Source organism: Gopherus evgoodei, chromosome 5 (genome assembly GCF_007399415.2).
Source record: "Gopherus evgoodei ecotype Sinaloan lineage chromosome 5, rGopEvg1_v1.p, whole genome shotgun sequence".
NCBI lineage: Eukaryota > Metazoa > Chordata > Testudines > Testudinidae > Gopherus > Gopherus evgoodei.
In genome coordinates, this window is record NC_044326.1 from 25,931,288 (window position 1) to 25,947,175 (window position 15,888).

Here is a 15,888-nt window from a genome sequence, read left to right on the forward strand (position 1 = left end):
GACACTTGAAGAAGATGTGGAAGTTCCTTACCTGTAACTGGAGTTCTTCAGGATGCACTCTGCATATTCAAGCTGCCCACCTGCCTTCCCTGCTTCTCTGTAGTCCTAATCTTGTATTCCACATTACTTTATTCCACATTACTGTTTGGAAGGAACTGAGGTGGCAACTGAGCCATACCTCTCTCATAGCTATGCCCAGGCTCTGGTGGGAGCACTAGGGACAGAAAGGGAGACATGAGGCACCTCTAACAGGCACTGCTACTAAAAGGTTCACCATCCCAGCTTTTCTGGATTGGAGCATCCCTAAGAGTATGAATATGCGGAGTGCATCTCGAAGAACTCCAGTTGCAAGTAAGTAACCTCCATATTTTACACACAGTCAAACTAAAAAATGTCTGATTCACTACTGCTTTACTCCAGTTTCACACCAGTGTACCTACATTGTTTCATTGGAGCAAACTGGCATATACCTAGAGTAAAGCAGTTTTAAATCAGGTCTATAAACTTTACACTCTGTGAAGTTTTTAAAATGAAAATAGAAAATAGTCTTACACCTTGCTAATAAAGGAAAAGATAATTGATTCGCAACAATTTCAACAACTGCAATGCTTTTTTTCTTTTCCATGGATGCAACTGGGAAAGCTTTTGCATTTCTGTGAAATATAAGCAAGCTTTGTTGTCCTTTGTTTGTAAGTGGGATCAATACATCTCTACCGTAGTTTAATGAGAATCAGCCCATTTTGAGCTCTCCCGTGAATCCATCAATTAAAAATGAAGTTTAAGAACAGCAGGCCACTAATGAAAAGAGTACATGGAATACCATTTGATTTTTTGAAACACGGAAATCAAAGGGTTTTCAAAAATATCAATAAGCCACTAGTTACATAACATTATCTTACAGTGCTGCTGAGTGCTCCCATCTGTTTCATTACTAAATACAGATTTGTTATAATTCCTTTTCTCGCAATTGTACATTTTTTGTCTGTTTTGTCATTGATGGGTCATCATATTTATTGTAAACAAAAATTTTGTGTATTAGAAAATATCTGAAAATACCCTGGAACACGTAAGAAATCACTTACAATGGATCTTTTTCTACTAAGATAATGCCACATAGAAGTTTGCTTTTCTGCAATTTAAATGGAAAAGTGCCTGAATATATCTGTCCTACCCTTGGACTTTTCAATGCATCTGTTAGTAAATGACATTAGGTGCATAAGTGTTTAACTCCTGTTTCTACTCTCAGACTGGTGTAAATCAGGAGTGATGCTGTGGAAGCCAGTAGAGCCTCAGTGGGTGCAAAAATGAGAGGAATTTCCGGTCCTTAGGAAGGGCAGAGCTAGAGCTGAGCAGCACTTTCCACTAGAAATTAATAATACTTGGATTTTGCTGTTCAGGAAATGTGAACTGCTTCCTGAGCCTTCAGGGTCTTCAAAAAAAGTCACAGCAGTGCTATTTTCATTGATGTTTAACATAAAGAGCCAGATTCAAAGGTATGTCGTGGTCTGTTTGCACCTCTCCAGTGACATAAAGCAGCTGGAAAGCTGACTCGAAGATGGGTTTATGGGTGCTATTTATACATAGAGCAGCACACAGCGCTGGGAGCATGCTGACGAATGTGGCCCTAAGCGTATGAAGTGTCTGAGAACACTGTGAGGCAGTGTTCCAATGCATTCCAAATTGTAAGTTTTTCACTGGGACTGATCACACAGTGGAAGTAAAATGGTTAGAATCACATGCTGTTTTTTTCTTGTTTACTGCTGAGCTGAGCCTACCTCACACACTAGGAAGGATCAGCAGAAGCCATTTTGATCATCATCTCAGAAGGAGTGGCTGCACTTTGTCCTCTCTGACATAGTCAGAAAAAAAAGCATGCCCCATTTAGGATTCTAAATAAGCCTCATCTTTATAATTATCTACAATTTAGGATTTTGCCATCATTTAGGATCCTAAATAAGCCTTATCTTTATAATTATCTACAAGGGAAAGAGGTATTTAGTCGTCACCTTAAGTCTCATGAGTGTGTGCGCCAAGCACAATTCCAAAAATCAATAATGCTTTGAAAAGACTCTGAGAGGGGGTTGGGAACAGACAGCTTTGCTGATGCAGATGCTCCTTTTGGTGTGCAGTTGTGCACATCCTCCCTTTTCTTTTAATCCTGCTTCTGGTAGTGTTTGTTGCTGAGTTTTGCTGAACTGTGTGTTGGATCTATCCACCTAACCTTGATTCCATTATACACGCTCTATGGTCTTCTTGCAAAGCCGAAAAAGGTGCAAAGTGTTGATTTTACTGCTGTTCTCATTTGCTGAGTTGGACAGCTGGGTGGAGAAGATACACCTTGCAACAGACATGTTGACTGATTGGCTCATCTTTGGGAAGTTAAATTGCACACAGATACTGGGCAATAGGGCCCTATATACACTGACAATTTTAGGGAAATCTCCCACCAGTGCACTAGCACTGATCTTGCTCAATTAGTGCTCGCAATAGGTAAATGCTTGTGTAGACCAGTTACTGTCTCTTTTACCATGTTGTCTAGACCAGCTCTGAGCAGGGTTAAATTATACACCATTAAAACCACTGCTGGCCAGTCTCAACTATCACTTCCATGCTTGCCAATACCATGTAGGGAGATTTCTCTAAAATTGTCAGTGTAGATGCAGTCCTTAGGAACACCATTCTGCAGCACGTAACTCTATCTACCTCCTTCCACATATCATCTGGTCCAAAAAAAAAAAGAAAGTCAAAGCTGGAAGATTGGCTAATATCACATCCCTTTCCTAACACCAGTTTGAGCAATGTTAGCATTTGTGTATGTTTCAAAATAAAGAATCAAACAGGCCACTAGTCTCAGAGCCTCCCTGCTGGAGCCTTGCAGTGCTACCCCACCCCAGAAAAGGGTGCAGTGAAGGTGAGTCCTTCAGGCTGCCTACAGTGGCTGTGGGGGAAGCAGCCAATTAGAGAGAGGCTGCAGGGAGCAGCCAATCAGACTCCAGCAGGTTCATATAAAAGGAGCTTCTGGACAGAGCAGAGTCAGTTGCTGGCTGGAGCTAGAGGAATAAGAAAGGTGCTCTTGGCTGGCTCCGTGACCTGGACAGAGCAGCTGCTGGCAGGAATCAGAGGAGCAAACAAAGTGCTCCTGACTGCCAGCACGCAAATGAAATCTTCAGTCCTGACCTAAGGGTTAAGGTAAAGCTGCAGCCATGGGAAAGTGTGTCCCAGGGAACAATAGCAGCACAGAGTTAAAAGGTATGCAGCAGGTGGATGCTAATTGTAGGGTCCCTCAGTTGGAACCCAGAGTAGTGGGTGGGCCCAGGTCCTCACCACAGATGGAGTGGTCAAAGCTCTGAGCAAGAGAGTTTAAACAGGTCAAGAGAAGGGACTGAGGGCCCTGAAGAGGGTCACCATTTGTAGACTTCGATAACCCCCTTCCCCCGAAAGGGGGCCCAACTGACCTAGTGACTCAGCTGGAGAGCTGCGTGAGAGACTGGCCGCCAAAAGCGAAGAATCAGAAGAGAAGAAGCCCTGGAGGCATTGCTCCATATATGAGAGCAGGGACAATACTATAGTGAGCCCAGAAGACACTGACCATAAATGAAGGTACATTGATAGGCCCTGTGAACACTTCCAGACCTGAGCCCAAGACAGGGCACTATGATAGGCCCTGTTGGACTGTTTTGCTATATACCTATGGCCTGTGTGTGACTCAGCCAGAGGGCTGAGTCAATGAAATCCTGCTCAAGAAGTTAACTGCCAGGAGCATTTGCCACAGGCAAGCAGCACAAAGCAAAGAATGCAGGCACACACACGGCCAGCAGGAGGTGTTCACAAGTGGCAAGTGGCCCCATCACAGTCACCTGAAATTCCACAAGAAAGGAAATTTTCAGGGGCACGAACTGTTGACATCCTTTCACATCAAATTTCCTGAAAACATCTTTATAAATGTTTTACAGGTATAGTACATTGAGGGAGGAGGGGCAGGAACAGCTGGAGCAAATAAGTGCAAACAGTTAACAAACACATAGGTCATTAAAGGTTTAGAGAATGTCAGGTGAGCAAATGAAAGCTGACCCTAGCTTTTATTATGTGAGAAATAATCCAAATACCAATCCCAAACATATTATGGAGATAATCCTTATGCAAAAATATACTCTTCTTGAAAAAATCTGCAATTCATCAAGCAGAGCCAGGTTTCCATTCAATATCAGGCATTCTTATCTTTCTGTTAACCTGTGATTTCTTGTTAAAACATTATTATTTTGTCCAGTTCAAATACTTCTTATTTGTGATTAAATCCTCTCATGTCCCTCTTGCAATGTCCCAAGATGTTAATGGGGACAATTAAAGATTTCAATACCACAGAGAAAGAGGTCTTGTTTAATGACCATCTGCATTAGCAGTTCTGTATTTTAGTGGCTAAAATTGATTGCCCTTATACTGGGATGTGACAGAAAAAGAGTCTAGCCGTTGTGTCATTACCCAAGAATGTGCACTAACACAAACAAAGGATATAGAACCAGTAGCTTTCGGCACACTAGAAGTACAAATATTAGGATCCTTAGGAAGCTATTCTGTTCTATAATATAAAATCAGTGAGCTCCTGAGTACTATGATTGAAAGCTGCACCCATGCGCTTAACCACTTTGCAAATGTTTAGTCAGCATTATCATTTGATAAAACAGCATCATAAACACATCTTTCCTTTTCCACAAACCATGTACAAAAATGCAGTACCTATCTGACAAGGCAGCTGTGAGGACTAGTTAGTTAATATTTGCAAAGCACTGTAATAGTGATATACGTTGCCATTGTCGCTTAGAGAAAAAGATCAGCAGGGATAGAATGGTGCATAGGTGAGCAGCAGAAATTCCAGAAAGATAGGAATGCAAAGGGGGCAAAAAGAACAAAATAAGAGAATCAAGGAAGCAATAGATAGTTTCATGGGAAAGAGCAACAGGGTTATGTAACATAGGATGGAGTGACTGTGAAAAAGAAGATGATAGAGAAAAGGAGAAGATACTATTAAAAGAAAGAGAAGGAGAAAGAAAAAGAAAGCAGTAGAGAGAGAAAAGAGAAAACAGCGATAATTGAAGGAAGATTAATAGAATATGTTGGACATAGAAGCACCAAGACCTCCTGTCCTGTTTGGACAGTCTTCCCTTTAAAAGAGCTAGTCAATGTGGGCAACTGTGATTGATTCCTGTGCAGGCAGCTGAGCACCGTTTCTGAAGAGCAGCAGCCCACAGAGCAACCCCTTTATATTCTAAAATGAGACTAAATTTTAAGAGGGCCACGTAATCATCTGATTGATCCTCCCCCAAATCCTCAGGTTGGTCCTGTGCATAATGATGAGATCACAGTGGAGCAACTTTAGTTATGTATAAAAGGAAGTGAATGAAAAATACTTCTTCAAACTGATTTCAAAATGTTAGACTGGCTCTGCCGGTAAGATATCAGATACTTCTCTGGGTTAATAATTAGTAAATATGTATTAGATGATACCCGGGTGCATGGTGACATGCAAACATCTCTTGGTAGTTGCCGACTGTGAGTGCTGTAATATCTAAGACATTTTAAGTATGTGTTATTTGTTCTCGGTTTGATTATAGTCTTCCCAGAAAAGTAGTAATTCAAAGAAGAGAAGAAAGCCCCAAAAGACTGTGTTTTCATAGCCGCTTTCTCACCAGCTTTGCGTTATTTCTTCTGGAGATGAGAAGGAACTCCAAAAGCCTGTGTGCTTAAAGAGAAAAGCAGTCCCAAAGACTGTTTGTTTATAGCCTAGATCCAGCCTTTGCTTTACTTTGCACTGAGAGGGGGAAGACATCTTGGGAAGTCAATAGGGAGGTGTTTGGCATGGAGGGAAGCAAGTCTCAACTGATATTATTAAGGGCCTGTCATAAACAGATAGCTAAGGGTTAATGTCTCTTTCACCTGAAGCACCTGACCAGAGGACCAATCAGGAAACCGGATTTTTTCAACTTTGGGTGGAGGGAATTTTGTGTCTGAGGTCTTTGTTTTCTGGCTGCCTGCTTTCTCTGAGCTTTGGAGAAGTAGTTTCTGTTTTCTAATCTTCTGTTTCTAAGTGTAAGGACAAAGAGATCAGATAGTAAGTTATATGGTTTCTTTTCTTTGGTATTTGCATGAATATAAGTGCTGGAGTGCTTTGATTTGTATTCTTTTTGAATAAGGCTGTTTATTCAATATTCTTTTAAGCAACTGACCCTGTATTTTGTCACCTTAATACAGAGAGACCATTTGTATGTATTTTTCCTTTCTTTTTATATAAAGCTTTCTTTTAAGACCTGTTGGAGTTTTCTTTCCTGGAAAATTTCAGGGAAATTGAGTCTTTACTCACCAGGGAATTGGGGGGAGGAAGAAATCGGGGGAGATCTGTGTGTGTTGGATTTGCTAGCCTGATTTTGCATTCCCTCTGGGTGAAGAGGAAAGTGCTTTTTGTTTCCAGGACTGGGAACGGAGAGGGGGAGTTACTCTGTTTGGATTCACAGAGCTTGTGTCTGTGTATCTCTCCAGGAGCACCTGGAAGGGGGAAGGGAAAAAGGATTATTTCCCTTTGTTGTGAGACTCAAGGGATTTGGGTCTTGGGGTCCCCAGGGAAGGTTTTTCAGGGGGACCAGAGTGCCCCAAAACACTCTAATTTTTTGGGTGGCCCAAGATGGAGTTCTAAGGTGTAAGGTAGGTGGAGACTCCACTGCACTAAGACCTGGTATCCCAAAGGTACTTAGGTGCCTAAACTCCAGATTTAGGTATCTAAATCTGTGTTTAGATGCCTAAATCCCAGTTTTAAGGTCCACCATGATTCACAAAACTCCCGCCGAACTCTATAGCACCTAAACTCACTTAGCACCTACATATGTCAGGATAGAAGTTCCCAATGTAATTAAATTTCTGCCTTTGAGCACGCACCCTACTAACTCATTAGGCATCCAGACACCTATATTTTTCTTAAGCTCCACAGCAATTCATGAACCAAGCAAAATAAACATTTGGCCACCTAATTCACATGCAGGAACCTATCTGGCAGGTGTGCTCATAGGCCGCCTTCTGGATCAGGTCCCACTCAAAGTCTGACCAGAGGAGAAGAAGATGATGGTGCTTCTGTCATAATATAATTCCCAGTTTTGAACCTTGGCGTCCAAAATATGGGTACTAGCATGAATTCCCCTAAGCTTAATTACCAGCTTAGATCCTGTAGTGCTGCCACCAATCAGGACTTAGAGTAGAGTGCCTGATAAACTCTGGTCTCCCCCAAAACCTTCCCTGGGGACCCCAAGACCCAAATTCCTTGAGTCTCACAACAAAGGGGAATAAACCATTTCCCTTCCCCCTCCTTTCTTCCTCCCAGTTCCTTTCCGCCCTGGGTACACTAGGAGATCACCGTGATTCAAACTCCTTGAATCACCACACAGAGAAGAATGATACCTTCCCCCCTCCTCTTTTCCCTTCACCCAGAGGCAATCCAGATTCAAACTCCATGAATCTAAAACAAAGAGGAAATTCACTTTTCCCTTCTCCCCCCTGCTCTTTCCCTTCTCCCCACCAATTCTCTGGTGTACACTGACTCAGTTCCTTTGAGCCTTAACTAGGAGAAAAAAATCAGACAGGTCTTAAAGCAAAGCTTTTAATAAAAAAGAAGAAAAAAGGTAAAAGTTTATCTCTGCAATTTAGATGGTAAAAAGTTACAGGGTCTGTCAGCTTATAGAAACTAGAAAGAAGCCTCCCCCCCCCCCCGAAAAATACAATTTAAAATACTTCCAGCAAACTACACATTTGCAAATAAAGGAAAACAAATAAAAAGACTATACCAACTTTCTACCTTTGTACTCACAAAATTGGAATAGAAGTTTAGAGAGCCTGTAGGTACGTGTGGTCACTCTCAGAGCCCAGAGAGAACAGAGCAAAACCCAAAAAACACAAACAAAGGCTTCCCTCCACCGAGATTTGAAAGTATCTTGTCTCCTAATTGGTCCCCTGGTCGGGTGTTTGGTTCCCTCTTTGTTAACCCTTTACAGGTAAAAGAGACATTAACCCTTAACTATCTGTTTATGACAGCTGCCCACCTTCTAACTTTTAGCCCAATGGGTTGGGGTACCTAACTGGGATTTGGGAGACCCAAGTTCAATTCCCCCCTCTTCCTGATGGGGAGAAATGATTTGAAGAGGGGTCTCCCACTTGTCAGATGAGTTCCCTAACCACTGGACTATAGGATATTGCAGCCTTAAACTCTATGACTCTAATCATTCTTTAATTATTTATTCATAGTGGAACAGCTTCAACAAGAGAGACTGAGGGTAACTTACATCAGACTATCCCATAGCTCAGTGGTTAGAACAGACTCCTGAGAGTTTGGAGAGGCCTATTCAAATCCTTTCTCCCCATCAAGTAGCAGGGGGGAGTTGAACTTTATCTCCCACATCCCAGGCACGTAATCTAACCACTGGACTAAAAGTTATAAAGTGGGCGCCCCAACCACCTCTTCCAACTGCTTTGTGTGGTGTGAGGTGCCTGCCTCACATATTCTCATGAGAAGCGGCTTAAGTGCCTAAGCCACGTCACTTCAGGAGACTGGCTCCCATTTGGGAATCACTAGCAGAGGTAGGTGCCTCCCTGCAGCCTGGATTTAGGTGCCTATCTCCATGAGAGGGGTGGGGTTTAGGTACCCCTCATCGGCATCTCCCATTGGTTGCCTTCTGTGCTGGCTTTTGTGAATTGTAGTCTAAAGCACCTAGTTCTCTGCTTTCAATGTGTAGGGAGTATACGTGCCTAACTAAGGCTTTGTGGATTGTTTTATGTTCCTATAATTTTCTAGATGCCTAAAAGTTGGGTATTTTAATGCTCAGTGTCGCTGTTCCTATGTATCTCTGCAACTCTGAGCCCATGTGACCACTCAACAGCAGCGGTGTAGTGGGGCTGGAATGGAGCAATTATATAGAAACAAAATGGCATCCTCCTTGCAGCCTCATGGAGGATGCCATTTTGTAGAATAAAATGGTGTCCTCTACATACTGAGACCTCACATGCACCATATGTGTGAGGTCATGCTAGTGAGGGCGGGATACCTGTACTTTCAAAAAGTAGGACTGTCCCCCTGCTCAGCACTAAGGGACTCAATTCAAGGCCTATGAATCACTTAAATCCTACATTCTCCCTAATTTGAGGATTTAAAATGTGAGACTTATGTGCTGCGTTGGATTTTTGCTAGCCTGCTGCATAGGGGTGAGTTTCACTTAAGAATTGTCAACACAGTTAATCCTACTTCAGGAGATCTCAATTTGGGGATGGCAAACTGGTGTCAGGAGATTGACCATCCTGTCCTTCCTGCATTGCCAAGTGGGCCATGGTAGGGAAACAGTGGTAGTGATCTGGCCAAGGTTAAGAAGCAGTCTCCTACCCTAAAACTTCCAGAATCAGTTAGAGAATGCAGGTATTCGGGATAACTCCATTTTCAGTGTATTTGTGTTGTCTCCAAACCAGTCAATATTGCCACTGATCATAGTCTGCCTAGAGCTTTTGAGTCCTGTGAATGTCAAGATATGCTATACAAGACTAGAAATAATGTAATGTTTATTATCAAATGTTTTGTCTTGGCCTTACTTGAATAACATCGTTGTATAAATAAAATGTGGAACTCTAGTTGCATATTTATTTCATAGCATTATAGTTACTTATTTGTATTTTTCCTTCATTTTATTCAGGGAAGAATGAATCAAACATGTAAAGAAAAAGCAATGAAGTGCTGAAGGTATCACAAAGGGTGTATCTAGCCTGACAGCTTCCACAGCTGCTTCACTAAGGAAAAAGCTGAGCAGCAACAATGACTTACTGACCCTCATCCTTCACTGGAAGTTGGTGATGCAAACCAGTCAAATATAGATGTTTTACAGAATCTTAATATTTTAATGCATTTTTAGGAAATTCTCATGTTTTGCTCTAATCCCAACCATTGCATGCCTATATATGTGGTTATAGGGAGCTTGCATATATGAGGGTCACCGGGGACCTCAATCCTACTGGCTTTTATGGGAGTTCAGGGTGCATAGCACCTCTCAGGATACCGCAGTAGATGGACTCATTTTTCAAGGTGCCGATTGCCTTCAACATCCACTGGAGTAAGTGTCATATTCATCCCAGATCTAAAGGCACTCAGAAGTGGGAAGGATTGTGCCCTATGGCCTTATTTCAGTAAAGCACACGAGCACATACTTACCTTCAACCCTGTGAGTAATCCCTTTGAACTTTAGTTGGATTACTCCCCTGCTTATGTGCTTTGCTGAATCAGATCCTGTGTATGTGCACCCACAAACTGGTAACAGTGCATGCAGAACACACACTGATGAGTCCAGAATGGGTAAGCACATACTATTGTATCTGTCTGCACATGCAGATATGTTGGATTTACTTGCACACATGAAACTGGAGTGTAAGGGTACATATGAGTGTTTACAGGCCTACTTCAATAGCTTATGCATGCTCCTGTTGAAGTCAATAGCAAAACTCCCATTGACTTGAATGGGAGCAAAACTGGGTACTAATTTACATAACTTCCCCCTTGTTGTGTAATGCACTGTCAGTTTTGTTAACTATTTTGCACTCTTTCATTTATATTATTTTAATTGCGCTAACCTTTAGAATGTGCTGAGCTCTACAGAGGTTAGTCTCCCAGTATTTTCAGAAATTCTTTGAAGGGAGGTACATGGCTAATAAAATAAGGAAATCCATCTCAGATTAATTTCATGTGCATTTTTAGATTATGGTTAGCAATAGATGACAAGTTGGCATGGCAACATTTGCAGCTTAACCACTAATAAGTGCTCTTAAAATAAATCTGTGTCATATGTGGGTTTCTTGCCATGAGCATACTGTACCACCTGAAAAGAAGCAACACATATATCATTTGCAAAACACGCATACAATTAGACCCTAGTTCTTATTTTTGAATGAAGTGTTAAACTAAGACATCATGCATGTTTCCTGGCATTTATGAACAATTTCCCACTATGAAATATAAATGTTGATAATGAACTTGTCCATTTTTTAGTGTCTCAGGCCTTCAGCCGTTCACTCCATGTATAAAATGATTAGCATAAGGAATATAGATCATGCTATGTTTCTTTTGTGGCACATGCCGCATTCACCTCTCTAAAGTTGCATACCTCCTAATATCAAAATTGTCTTCCACATTATAAAAGACTATTAACTCATTAAACTAGTAGGCGGGTGGATTCATTGTGTGTGTCAAAAGATTTGGAATTAAAATCTCATCTTTAACTCAAACGATAGTAATAAAGCAGCAAAGCTCTTAATGTGAGCTTGTGGACTGTGGTTAGCCCAGGCAGGGAGCATAATGATTAATTTCCAATTGCCTTGTGGTGAGCAGAAAAAAATGGTGTCTAGTTATTATCGAATCTGTTCAGTTCAAAATGCTTTCACTAAGCAAACTTTGCGCAGGACAAAGGAACTATTTTTGCCTCTCTCTCTAGTAGGCTGACCTGCTTAGGTGTGTGATAAATTCAAACAGGATAAAATGGAACAGCTACTGATTATCTGTATTTGACAAGGTGCTGCTTTTCTTGTGTATGGTAAACTGCTTCTCAAAATGTAAAACTGGGCACTTTGGTTGGCTTCATTTATATGCACAATATTTTTCTGACCAAATTAATTGCAATTAACTTTAAGATGCTGCTACTAAGTCCTCCTATGTAAATATGTCCTTTGCTCTCACTTTGAACAAAATACACAGAATTGACAAACTGGACATTTTTACATATAAAATATGGTTTATTTCTTAATTCACTTATTACCATACACTCTACTGTGCAGAGCATTACAAGATGTTAAAAATATAACTCATGACATATTTCTAATCAACTAATGAAAAATTGAATTCTGTTATTTGCACCAACACAGTTGACAGATGCTGGAAGTATAGTGAGTGAATCACTGAGATAATTATGTTAAATGTATGCTAATACAATTGGCTAAGAAATATTTTATACACACAATATAATTCTCAAAATAAACCTCCTATTCAGGCATCATTGATATTTATCTGTGGCCTTTAAAAAGTGGAAATTGTCATCCATGTTTCATAAATCTACCTGTATTTCTAGTATGTAGGTGAAGGATTTTAGTATTTTGAATTTGCATTGGTGGGAAAAACATGTGCATGTTGGCTTTTGTAGCTAATCCTCTGGAAATCCTTTAGTGCCTTAAGGAGCCAGAGGGGGAAGAACTTTGGGATTAAGGTAACTTCTTCAGACCTCTTTCCTGATTCAGTAGAATTCCTTTAAGACATATTGTGCCTTGGACTCCAAACATATTTGCATTAGAAATCAGTAGTCATGGTATTATGGACAGGAATTTTTGTCCCTTTACATATCCTAGGTTACAAAATCTACTGCTGTTTCCAAAATAGGGTACAAACCTAAAACATCAAATTCAAATTCTACCATTGGAATCCATGGTATAAGTCATTATCAGCCAATTAGAAATGTTAAAATTGGAGTCAAACCAACAAAGTAAGTTCAGCTTAGCTCTGATATGCTGCGTAAATCCTGGTTCCCTTGAAGTCCGTGGTAAAACTCCCACTGATTTCAATGGGGACATGATTTCACTCTGCGTTTTACTTGTGCAGCACATATCATATATAAATATCATTCACTCATCATCACTGGCTATGCACAGCAGGGACAACTGGTCAGAGGAGAAAGGAGCTAAGGAGAATATAGAAGCTTGGCTTGATTTAGAGTTGTTACTGTGTGGTGTAAATCTGTGCTCATTATTGTTTTATGATGTCACATGGATTCTTGCTATGTGGATACGATATGTAAATGTAAATTGCAATGAGAGAGGTAATTGTACATGTGCAGCAGCTGATTTCCAAATATAAGTATGTTAGCATCTGAACTGTTTAGATTTGTTTTTCTATGTTGAAAGAGAGATTAATTTATATTAGGTGAAATTCACTCCTGTGCAGAGAGCCTACCCAAGGCCCTAGACAACACTATATTAGAGTTTTAAGTGGTCTTGGGTGGGGTGAATTTCACTTATTATGAATGAAGGGTTTGGCAATGATGGATACAGACGTGAAAAAAATAAAGTCCCCCAAAATAGTCATCTTCTGTTCTGGTTCCTGTGACTAAAAAAGGGGGTTGGAAAATGTGTAAATAATATCACTCCTTGGCTTACACTGTAAATGCCAAGATTCAGTGTAGCACAGATTATTGTAGCTTGTTTATAAACAAGGCTTCTGGCTTTTGTTTTGAACATATGAAGCCCATGTAAATTAAAGTAAGGAGTAAAGACTTAGAAGTATTTGTTTGAATTGAAAAAGATGGATATTGTCTCGCCTCTTGGGACCAAATTTAAACTGAAAGCCTTAGATGCACAAAATATTGATGAAGTCCTGTTAGCTTTTCATCTATACAACAGTGTGATGTTAGCTAGGAGTCGTGGAGTGCTGATTGTTAAGGACACAAATTAGAACCAGTTTGAAAAAGTGCCAAAGAATGCACAAAAAACATGGGCTTCATAGTTCGATATAGAGTACCCAAAAGTTACAGCTGGGTCCTTTTTAAAATTGTTGTAAATAAATGCAGAAAGCTTGACATTCTTATTTATAAACCCCTATCAGTAGGAATTAAAATGGAACAGCTAATTGTGTTCACTTGAGTGACATAAATGATGCTATTATCATTTCGATGTGTTACACTGAAGCCATCTTGTTTACATTTTTCAGCAATGAATTTCCCTTTAGAAAATTTCCTTCATGTAATTAAATGTACATATATGTTAATTTCAAAGTAATTAGAGAGGAGATGGACAGAATTGTAATGCAGTCACAAACTCTACCTTATGATTATTACAAATTTGTAACTATCACTTAAAATTGTGTAAAATATGTTGACATTTTATCTTGTTATCAGATGTATTTTTCTATGTTAGTTAAATATATAATTTGCATAATTTTGTATATTCATATGTATGCATATTTTAAATTAAAAACTTTCTTTAAAATGTTTAATTATTAGTTATTCATTCCACTGTGGTGATAGAGCTTTTGAAGTATCAGTATAAATAAACCTCTAAAAATGCTGTTGGTTTGGCGGGGAATTATATGGCTAAGATCCCAGTCCTGCAGTGCATAATATCCATATGCTTAATTTGATGTTTGGTGAGTTATAAAGTTAAGCACAAATGTAAGTGTTAGCAGGAAAAGACTACTGACTGGACAAAAACCAAAATGTGAATGTAAGTCTTTGCAGGGCTTGGGGATCTAATTATAGGACATTTGTTGCATTCAAAATAATACCATAGACCCAGTTCTGTCTTGTGGTCAATTCCCACTACAAGCAGGGTGTCCAGCACTGAGCAAGAATAGCCCCATAAGATTTAAATAGCTGAACTCTAAATATGATTCCCAAGTCCCTGAGAGAGGAAGCCAGTACCAGGCCTTTAGACCCTGAAAATCTCATTTAAGATCATGAATTTTCCCTTGATAGCTGAAGAGTATTAAGATTAAAATTGAGGCTCTGCTGATGTATGTCTTGCCAACAGTCAGGCTTTTGATAAGATAAAAATTGTTTTTAAATTACACAAACCTTCTTATATGAGTTAATTCAATTGCCTATCCTCGGGTGTCTAGCCTCCTTTGAATGGAACATATGTCATTGGTATTAATGATACACATATAGATAGGAGATCCATTAGTAGAAAAGTAGTGTGTATGTTCCCTTAAATTTTGCCTCATTTTTCCAAATTGTCTTGAGACAAGATTAGAAACAACATCCATAAGAGAATTTCACCAAGGTGGTATATTTAAACAACCAGACATCATACTACACACTTTTCTAGATAAACCTCACAAACCGAGGAGGCAACTGAGAATCAGATTGTGACTCAGAGTATGGTCTGTTCCTGTGCAAACTTTGTGACAAAATTGCAATTTAGACAGGACAGGACTGTAGGCATGTAAATATCTCAGCATTTAGAACACAGTTATTAATAAAATAACATGTCGAGACTTACTTTTATGAAGGAATTTAATTTCAAAGCGATGAACTATTTGGCAATATTATGTGCCCTGGATTTTTTTCTCTGAAGTATAAACATTGTTTCCTGTTTTAAAGCTATGAGCCTAGTAAAGCACCAATTGGTTTATTGTCATATTTTATAATGGTGCAATAGTACATTATTTATTACTGTGGATCAGAGAAAAATCCTGGTTCATGCTCACCTGAAAATGTTAGATTAGTCAAAAAGTTTGTGTTATTTACCTCCATAGAAGTGAACAATTCTAAAAGCCTGAATGATCTTAACCAATCAGATCCCATATACAAAGGAGGACATCCCTGGTGGCTTTAGATGATTTCAGCAAAAGATAATGTTGATCCTTGAGTCAACTAGAGAAACATGCACATCTCTGTTTCCTGATTGGCCCATCAAAGGTAAATAATTTTTTTTTGGCGATCTAATTTCCTCTCATGACTAGCATATTAATTGGAAAGGAAAATTAATTACACCTTTACACGTTACTGGAGAACTTTCCTGTTATTTATTAAGAAGACATTCAGAATGTAGGTAATATTACACACACTGACATGTTTCACTGAATATGAAGATTTATTATCTCTGGGAGTAATATACTGATTTTTTTCACCTTGCTCAATAAGCCCTGATGCTATCCTCAACTAAAATCAATTTCAGCCTATTATATAAGAAAGTATTTCAGTAAGTTATAGCCTAGAAATAATTTTAATTATTTCCTTACAAACCCATGAAATCCTTACAGGAGATATATTTTATAGCATGGGGCTAATAGGTGATGCAACTCTTATGAAAGTCAGCCCTGAAAAGATAGGAGTATGTGTG

General features: G+C 39.5%; 1 protein-coding gene across 10 annotated transcripts in view; it reads left to right on the top strand.

Annotated features, from left to right (window-relative positions):
- Positions 1–11,082, top strand: part of C5H4orf50 (chromosome 5 C4orf50 homolog) — a 130,802-nt gene extending 119,720 nt beyond the window's left edge. For all 10 annotated transcript variants that reach the window (XR_004000496.1, XR_004000497.1, XR_004000498.1 and 7 more), the window contains one exon: positions 9,714–11,082. The gene's annotated coding sequence lies outside the window, so the exon portion shown is untranslated. The remainder of the gene's footprint in view (positions 1–9,713) is intronic.
- Positions 11,083–15,888: the final 4,806 nt, after the last annotated feature.